Raw genomic sequence first — 9,403 nt, forward strand, 5'->3', positions numbered from 1 at the left:
TGCAGTGTGGTGACTAGTATATTATTTGATTCATTGTTATAGAGAACCTTCACCAGTGTTGCAGTGTGGTGACTAGTATATTATTTGAGTTGCCTGATGTCCACCACTGCTGTTTTGGATGGACAACCAGCTCGCTGACATGAAAACATTTGTTGGTGACCATTTTAAGAGACATCGTCATTTGTCTTCAACCTCTCTTTGTTTCTGCTAGATGTTATAAACAGTAGGTGTCTGATGGTCATGGTTTGTATCACTGACTACATCATCTTCACTGAATTACCAGTCTTAACTTTCCTCTCTATTCATGTCAGCTTTGTCTCTGACTCTCTCTCCCCCTTCTGTGTGTTTCTCTCCCTCTTTCCTCTTCCTCTTTCCTCTTCTCTCTCTCTTCCTCCTTCCCCCTCTTCCTTCCCCCTCTTCCTTCCCCCTCTTCCATGTCCTCATTCCCCTCTCTCATGTCCTCCTTCCCCTCTCTCATGTCCTCCTTCCCCTCTCTCATGTCCTCTTCCTTCCCCTCTCTCATGTCCTCCTTCCCCTCTCTCCTGTCCTCTTCCTTCCCCCTCTTCCTTCTCCTCTCTCCTGTCCTCATTCCCCTCTCTCCTGTCCTCTTCCTTCCCCTCTTCCTTCCCCTCTCTCCTGTCCTCATTCCCCTCTCTCCTGTCCTCTTCCTTCCCCCTCTTCCTTCCCCTCTCTCATGTCCTCTTCCTTCTCCTCTCTCCTGTCCTCATTCCCCTCTCTCATGTCCTCCTCCTTCCCCTCTCTCCTGTCCTCTTCCTTCCCTTCTCTCCTGTCCTCTTCCTTCCCTTCTCTCCTGTCCTCCTCCTTCCCCTCTCTCCTGTCCTCCTCTCTTCCCCTCTCTCCTGTCCTCCTCCTTTCCCTCTCTCCTGTCCTCCTCCTTTCCCTCTCTCCTGTCCTCCTCCTTTCCCTCTCTCATGTCCTCCTCCTTTCCCTCTCTCATGTCCTCCTCCTTCCCCTCTCTCCTGTCCTCTTCCTTCTCCTCTCTCCTGTCCTCATTCCCCCCTCTCATGTCCTCCTCCTTCCCCTCTCTCTGTCTCCATCCTTCCTCTCTCCTGTCCTCCTCCTTCCCCTCTCTCCTGTCCTCCTCCTTCCCCTCTCTCCTGTCCTCCTCCTTCCCCTCTCTCCTGTCCTCCTCCTTCCCCTCTCTCCTGTCCTCCTCTCTTCCCCTCTCTCCTGTCCTCCTCTCTTCTCCTGTCGTCCTCTCTTCTCCTGTCGTCCTCTCTTCTCCTGTCGTCCTCTCTTCTCCTGTCGTCCTCTCTTCTCCTGTCGTCCTCTCTTCCCCTCTCTCCTGTCCTCCTCTCTTCCCCTCTCTCCTGTCCTCCCCTCTTCCCCTCTCTCCTGTCCTCCTCTCTTCCCCTCTCTCCTGTCCTCCTCTCTTCCCCTCTCTCCTGTCCTCCTCTCTTCCCCTCTCTCCTGTCCTCCTCTCTTCCCCTCTCTCCTGTCCTCCTCTCTTCCCCTCTCCTTCATAATGTCTGATTGCCATCCTGATCTCTTTCCTTGCTGTTGTGGTTGCCCAAATTCCTCCCTCCCTCCCTCCCTCCCTCTCCTTGTGCAGCTCTGAGCAGGCCAGCCACAGTGCCGTTTGGTGAGTAGCCCTCTGCACGGCCAAAGAATGTGACTTTCTGTGAGGTGCTGTTGTGATTTTAAATCATTATGATAGTTAGTCATTTAAAGGAATGAGAGACAGAGAAGCGGGAGCGAGATGGAGGGAGGAAAGGGGAGGCATGGATGGATGGGGAGGGAGGGAGGAGGAAGGGATGAAGCATGGATGAGAAGGGAGGGAGGAGAACGCCACGCTGTTCAGACTTCCTGACAACAACCAACAGATGGACCCCGTCAATTGAAATCCCCAATTAGAGACTTCTATTCAGGCCTTATGTAAGAGGGCTGTCACTGGTACGTTAGCTGTATAGCTAGAGAGGGTTACCATATTCTGTCACTGGTACGTTAGCTGTATAGCTAAAGAGGGTTACCATATTCTGTCACTGGTACGTTAGCTGTATAGCTAAAGCGGGTTACCATATTCTGTCACTGGTACGTTAGCTGTATAGCTAAAGAGGTTTACCATATTCTGTCACTGGTACGTTAGCTTTATAGCTGAAGAGGGTTACCATATTCTGTCACTGGTACGTTAGCTTTATAGCTGAAGAGGGTTACCATATTCTGTCACTGGTACGTTAGCTTTATAGCTGAAGAGGGTTACCATATTCTGTCACTGGTACGTTAGCTTTATAGCTAAAGAGGGTTACCATATTCTGTCACTGGTACGTTAGCTTTATAGCTGAAGAGGGTTACCATATTCTGGTACGTTAGCCATATAGCTAAAGAGGGTTACCATATTCTGTCACTGGTATGTTAGCTTTATAGCTAAAGAGGGTTACCATATTCTGGTACGTTAGCTTTATAGCTAAAGAGGGTTACCATATTCTGTCACTGGTACGTTAGCTTTATAGCTAAAGAGGGTTACCATATTCTGTCACTGGTACGTTAGCTTTATAGCTAAAGAGGGTTGCCATATTCTAGTACGTTAGCTTTATAGCTAAAGAGGGTTGCCATATTCTGGTACGTTAGCTTTATAGCTAAAGAGGTTTACCATATTCTGGTACGTTAGCTTTATAGCTAAGGAGGGTTACCATATTCTGGTACGTTAGCTTTATAGCTAAAGAGGTTTACCATATTCTGGTACGTTAGCTTTATAGCTAAAGAGGGTTGCCATATTCTGGTACGTTAGCTGTATAGCTAAAGAGGGTTACCATATTCTGGTGCGTTAGCTTTATAGCTAAAGAGGGTTACCATATATATAATGACTGTACGTTAGCTTTATAGCTAAAGAGGGTTACCATATTCTGGTGCGTTAGCTTTATAGCTAAAGAGGTTTACCATATTCTGGTACGTTAGCTTTATAGCTAAAGAGGGTTGCCATATTCTGTCAATGTTAGCTTTATAGCTAAAACCATATTCTGTCACTGTGTACAGTATCTAGCATCACATTGAGGTATACAGTATACAGTATAAATGACTGTAACACACAGTATAAATGATTATAACATACAGTATAAATGATTATAACATACAGTATAAATGATTATAACATACAGTATAAATGATTATAACATACAGTATAAATGATTATAACATACAGTATAAATGATTATAACATACAGTATAAATGACTGTAACATACAGTATAAATGACTGTAACACCCCATTGAGGCTGGATTATATTGTAACATACAGTATAAATGATTGTAACACCCCATTCTGTTGATAGAACCATATAGGGCCAAAGGTTTAACACGCAGAGCAACACTGATTCAGGCAACGGGTGAAACAACATTGGAAAAATGCTTGCTACGCTGCTCCCATTTTCAGCTATTTTCTTTCCCTGTCCTCTGTTTCTGTTTAAACCCTCTCTTCTCTTTCCCTGGCCTGTCTCTGTTTAAACCCTCTCTTCTCTTTCCCTGGCCTGTCTCTGTTTAAACCCTCTCTTCTCTTTCCCTGGCCTGTCTCTGTTTAAACCCTCTCTTCTCTTTCCCTGGCCTGTCTCTGTTTAAACCCTCTCTTCTCTTTCCCTGGCCTGTCTCTGTTTAAACCCTCTCTTCTCTTTCCCTGGCCTGTCTCTGTTTAAACCCTCTCTTCTCTTTCCCTGGCCTGTCTCTGTTTAAACCCTCTCTTCTCTTTCCCTGGCCTGTCTCTGTTTAAACCCTCTCTTCTCTTTCCCTGGCCTGTCTCTGTCTCTGTTTAAACCCTCTCTTCTCTTTCCCTGGCCTGTCTCTGTTTAAACCCTCTCTTCTCTTTCCCTGGCCTGTCTCTGTTTAAACCCTCTCTTCTCTTTCCCTGGCCTGTCTCTGTTTAAACCCTCTCTTCTCTTTCCCTGGCCTGTCTCTGTTTAAACCCTCTCTTCTCTTTCCCTGGCCTGTCTCTGTTTAAACCCTCTCTTCTCTTTCCCTGGCCTGTCTCTGTCTCTATTCAGATGTTTAAACCCTCTCTTCTCTTTCCCTGGCCTGTCTCTGTTTAAACCCTCTCTTCTCTTTCCCTGGCCTGTCTCTGTTCAGATGGGTAAACCCTCTCTTCTCTTTCCCTGGCCTGTCTCTGTTTAAACCCTCTCTTCTCTTTCCCTGGCCTGTCTCTGTTTAAACCCTCTCTTCTCTTTCCCTGGCCTGTCTCTGTTTAAACCCTCTCTTCTCTTTCCCTGGCCTGTCTCTGTCTCTGTTTAAACCCTCTCTTCTCTTTTAAAGCTGAACTATGTCACCTTTTGACTTACCTGACCAAATTTCACATAGCAATATGAGTTATAGATCTGTCATTCTCATTGAAAGTCTAAGAAGTGTCAGATCTGTTCTATTCATGCTATTGTGTTTCTGCTTCCCATTCTTCAGGTTTGGTTTTTTGTGTCTTTTTACTTTCGGTTTTGTTCACCAGCTTCAAACAGCTGAAAATACTATATTTTGGGGGTTATTGAAAATATATTTAACAGCAGCCAGCTCTCTGTCTATATGAGGAGCTTGGAGACCAGGGTTACCATGCTCATAGTCTCATCTATCAGCCAGTTCTCTGTCTATATGAGGAGCTTGGATGCCAGGGTTACCATGCTCATAGTCTCATCTATCAGCCAGTTCTCTGTCTATATGAGGAGCTTGGATGCCAGGGTTACCATGCTCATAGTCTCATCTATCAGCCAGTTCTCTGTCTATATGAGGAGCTTGGAGACCAGGGTTACCATGCTCATAGTCTCATCTATCAGCCAGTTCTCTGTCTCTGTCTATATGAGGAGCTGTTGAGGAACTGTTGAGGAACTCGTGTTGAGTTGGTTTATCTCTCTCCAACATGATCTGGACACATTTTAGTTCTGAGTTCTGAGTCCAGAGGACTGTACTGTAGAGGTTTAAACTAATGTTATCTCCCCAGCCCAGAGGACTGTACTGTAGAGGTTTAAACTAATGTTATCTCCCCAGCCCAGAGGACTGTAATGTAGAGGTTTAAACTAATGTTATCTCCCCAGCCCAGAGGACTGTACTGTAGAGGTTTAAACTAATGTTATCTCCCCAGCCCAGAGGACTGTACTGTAGAGGTTTAAACTAATGTTATCTCCCCAGCCCAGAGGACTGTAATGTAGAGGTTTAAACTAATGTTATCTCCCCAGCCCAGAGGACTGTAATGTAGAGGTTTAACCTAATGTTATCTCCCCAGTCCAGAGGACTGTAATGTAGAGGTTTAACCTAATGTTATCTCCCCAGTCCAGAGGACTGTAATGTAGAGGTTTAAACTAATGTTATCTCCCCAGTCCAGGGGACTGTAATGTAGAGGTTTAAACTAATGTTATCTCCCCAGCCCAGAGGACTGTAATGTAGAGGTTTAAACTAATGTTATCTCCCCAGCCCAGAGGACTGTAATGTAGAGGTTTAAACTAATGTTATCTCCCCAGCCCAGAGGACTGTAATGTAGAGTTTAAACTAATGTTATCTCCCCAGCCCAGAGGACTGTACTGTAGAGGTTTAAACTAATGTTATCTCCCCAGCCCAGAGGACTGTAATGTAGAGGTTTAAACTAATGTTATCTCCCAGCCCAGAGGACTGTAATGTAGAGGTTTAAACTAATGTTATCTCCCCAGCCCAGAGGACTGTAATGTAGAGGTTTAAACTAATGTTATCTCCCCTAGCCCAGAGGACTGTAATGTAGAGGTTTAAACTAATGTTATCTCCCCAGCCCAGAGGACTGTAATGTAGGGGTTTAAACTAATGTTATCTCTCAGCCCAGAGGACTGTAATGTAGAGGTTTAAACTAATGTTATCTCCCCAGCCCAGAGGACTGTAATGTAGAGTTTAAACTAATGTTATCTCCCCAGCCCAGAGGACTGTAATGTAGAGGTTTAAACTAATGTTATCTCCCCCAGCCCAGAGGACTGTAATGTAGAGGTTTAAACTAATGTTATCTCCCCAGCCCAGAGGACTGTAATGTAGAGTTTAAACTAATGTTATCTCCCCAGCCCAGAGGACTGTACTGTAGAGGTTTAAACTAATGTTATCTCCCCAGCCCAGAGGACTGTAATGTAGAGGTTTAAACTAATGTTATCTCCCCAGCCCAGAGGACTGTACTGTAGAGGTTTAAACTAATGTTATCTCCCCAGCCCAGAGGACTGTACTGTAGAGGTTTAAACTAATGTTATCTCCCCAGCCCAGAGGACTGTAATGTTGATATGGACAAGCCCGTCCTCAGGAAGTTTCAGTAAGTACGGTTATGGAGCGTCGTGTTGCATGATGGGAGGTGATCGACCTGCTTTGGAGCCTGCTGCTGCATTCTGGGAGCTAGGGGTCATGTGTGTGTTCCAAATGGCGCCTTATTCCCTATATAGTGCACTACTATAGACCAGAGACCTATTCCCTATATAGTGGTACTACTATAGACCAGAGCCCCATTCCTATATAGTGGTACTACTATAGACCAAAGCCCCATTCCTATATAGTGGTACTACTATAGACCAGAGCCCCATTCCCTATATAATGGTACTACTATAGACCAGAGCCCCATTCCCTATATAGTGGTACTACTTTAGACCAGAGCCCCATTCCCTATATAGTGGTACTACTATAGACCAGAGCCCCATTCCCTATATAGTGGAGACCAGAAACCCCATTCCCTATATAGTGGTACTACTTTAGACCAGAGCCCCATTCCCTATATAGTGGTACTACTATAGACCAGAGCCAATAGGGTTTTAATAGCCAACAGGACTATGTATTGAATAGGGTGCCAATTGGGACGTAGCCTGGGTGTAATGGTGTGTTGGCGTCCATTTTGAAATGGTGTGTTGATATTAACGGTGTGGTGTGGGGTCTGCGGTTTATGATTTAAAGTCCGGTTCGACCAATCAATTTAACAGGGTTTTAATCATGAACATTGATTGACAGGTTCAAGACACAGACAGAGCAGAATGAAGCTAAAGGGAAACGTCATGCTCAACATCTAGAGTAGCTAATGCTAATCCCAGAACACCATGCTAGAGTAGCTAATGCTAATCCCAGAACACCATGCTAGAGTAGCTAATGCTAATCACAGAACACCATGCTAGAGTAGCTAATGCTAATCCCAGAACACCATGCTAGAGTAGCTAATGCTAATCCCAGAACACCATGCTAGAGTAGCTAATGCTAATCCCAGAACACCATACTAGAGTAGCTAATGCTAATCCAGGAACACCATGCTTGAGTAGCTAATGCTAGTCCCGGTCCACGCTAGAGAGTTCTAAAACAAATCAGACCAGGGGGTGAAAAAAACAGACTGCTGCAATCTGATTGGCTGAACGCAATACGGACCATCTGGGATTAGCATTAGCTACTCTAGCATGGTGTTCCTGGATTAGCATTAGCTACTCTAGCATAGTGTTCCTGGATTAGCATTAGCTACTCTAGCATGGTGTTCTGGGATTAGCATTAGCTACTCTAGCATGGTGTTCTGGGATTAGCATTAGCTACTCTAGCATGGTGTTCCTGGATTAGCATTAGCTACTCTAGCATGGTGTTCCTGGATTAGCATTAGCTACACTAGCATGGTGGTGGAAAATGGTGTTTCATAAAGAAAGTACAAATATTTTCTCTTTTCTTTTTCTTTCTTCGCCTTCTCGCCATTAAATGGAGTTAGATGAAATCTACGTCTTTTCAGCCTAAATGAATGTTTTATGTACGAACCGGTCCACAGGGGATACGAGGCTATAGCCGGCTGCATTAGCATTAGCGACCTCAATGAGTGTTTTCTGTACGAACCGATCCGCAGGGGATACGAGGCTATAGCCAGCTGCATTAGCATTAGCGACCTCAATTAGTGTTTTCTGTACGAACCGGTCCACAGGGGATACGAGGCTATAGCCAGCTGCATTAGCATTAGCAGCCTAAATGAGTGTTTTATGTACGAACCGATCCGCGGGGGATACGAGGCTATAGCCGGCTGCATTAGCAGCCTAAATGAGTGTTTTATGTACGAACCGATCCGCGGGGGATACGAGGCTATAGCCGGCTGCATTAGCATTAGCAGCCTAAATGAGTGTTTTCTGTACGAACCGATCCGCAGGGGATACGAGGCTATAGCCTGCTGCATTACAGTCCCTTTGGACGGTACAATGAAACGACTCAATACTTAACTCAGGATATTAAAGCAGTAATTCTGAGTGATGTATCGCAGTGATCCAGGGGCCCTGTTTTATCTGGAGAGGAGCTGCCCGCCCCTGCTGAGCCCTCGCCTGGGGAGGGAGGGAGAGTGAGTCCCTGGTGTGGTGGTTGGCTTGGCTTCCGTCGCTGGCTAGGACCTTGCCATCTGAGAGCGTGGGGCAGCGTATCTGTGGCAGGGGCCGAGGAATGTAATGGCTCTCACAGCCATGCTGCAGGGTGTGGTGTCTGTTCTGGGGAATGAACATCAAATTGTTTTGGTTCTAAATGATATGTGTGTATTTCCAGACTATAATCATTTTGTCTGATTCAGGTCCTGTGGGTTTTCTCTCTTCTAATCTGTCTGATCTAATCTATCGTTTGTTGCTGTGATCCTGGGTGATTTTGGTTTTGCCACGCTTGCCCCGTAATGGTGTGGTCGACGCCCCTCCATGGCGGCTCAGTCACCTCCAGTTACCTCCGTGTCTGTGTTCCTGTAGAGGCACCTTCCTCCGCAACCTGGTCGCCACCCAGTGGGAGAAGACGAACAGGAGCCAACACGAGAAGCTCCAGGATAGGCTGTCCCAGGATGACCCCATAGTCACGTCCCCCAGGGCAGAGGAGGAGACCTCCTCACCTGCAGACAGCAGCCCCAGTACACCCCACTGAAGGTACAGTACCCTAACCCTTCCGTACCCTCGTCCTCTAGCCCAAATACCCCAGCTGAAACCTACCCCTACCTAGCCCCCAGGTACAGTACCCTAACCCTGCCATACCCTCGTCCTCTAGCCCCCAGGTACAGTACCTAACCCTGCCATACCCTCGTCCTCTAGCCCAAATACCCCAGCTGAAACCTACCCCTACCCTAGACCCCAGGTACAGTACCCTAACCCTGCCATACCCTCGTCCTCTAGCCCCCAGGTACAGTACCCTAACCCTGCCATACCCTCGTCCTCTAGCCCCCAGGTACAGTACCCTAACCCTGCCATACCCTCGTCCTCTAGACAGTACCCTAACCCTGCCATACCCTCGTCCTCAGCCCAAATACCCCAGCTGAAACCTACCCCTACCTAGCCCCAGGTACAGTACCCTAACCCTGCCATACCCTCGTCCTCTAGCCCCCCAGGTACAGTACCCTAACCCTTCCATACCCTCGTCCTCTAGCCCCAGGTACAGTACCCTAACCCTGCCATACCCTCGTCCTCTAGCCCAAATACCCCAGCTGAAACCTACCCCTACCCTAGCAC

At 46.6% G+C, this 9,403-nt stretch overlaps 1 long non-coding RNA gene across 1 annotated transcript; it reads left to right on the top strand.

Moving 5' to 3' along the window:
* The first annotated feature begins 1,575 nt into the window (after nucleotides 1-1,575).
* Nucleotides 1,576-8,812, top strand: LOC124029488. Its single transcript, XR_006837783.1, has 3 exons — nucleotides 1,576-1,603; nucleotides 6,193-6,243; nucleotides 8,657-8,812. It is a non-coding gene; the product is annotated as an uncharacterized LOC124029488 (long non-coding RNA).
* Nucleotides 8,813-9,403: the final 591 nt, after the last annotated feature.

The sequence above is a fragment of the Oncorhynchus gorbuscha genome, unplaced genomic scaffold (genome assembly GCF_021184085.1).
Source record: "Oncorhynchus gorbuscha isolate QuinsamMale2020 ecotype Even-year unplaced genomic scaffold, OgorEven_v1.0 Un_scaffold_6554, whole genome shotgun sequence".
Lineage (NCBI taxonomy): Eukaryota > Metazoa > Chordata > Actinopteri > Salmoniformes > Salmonidae > Oncorhynchus > Oncorhynchus gorbuscha.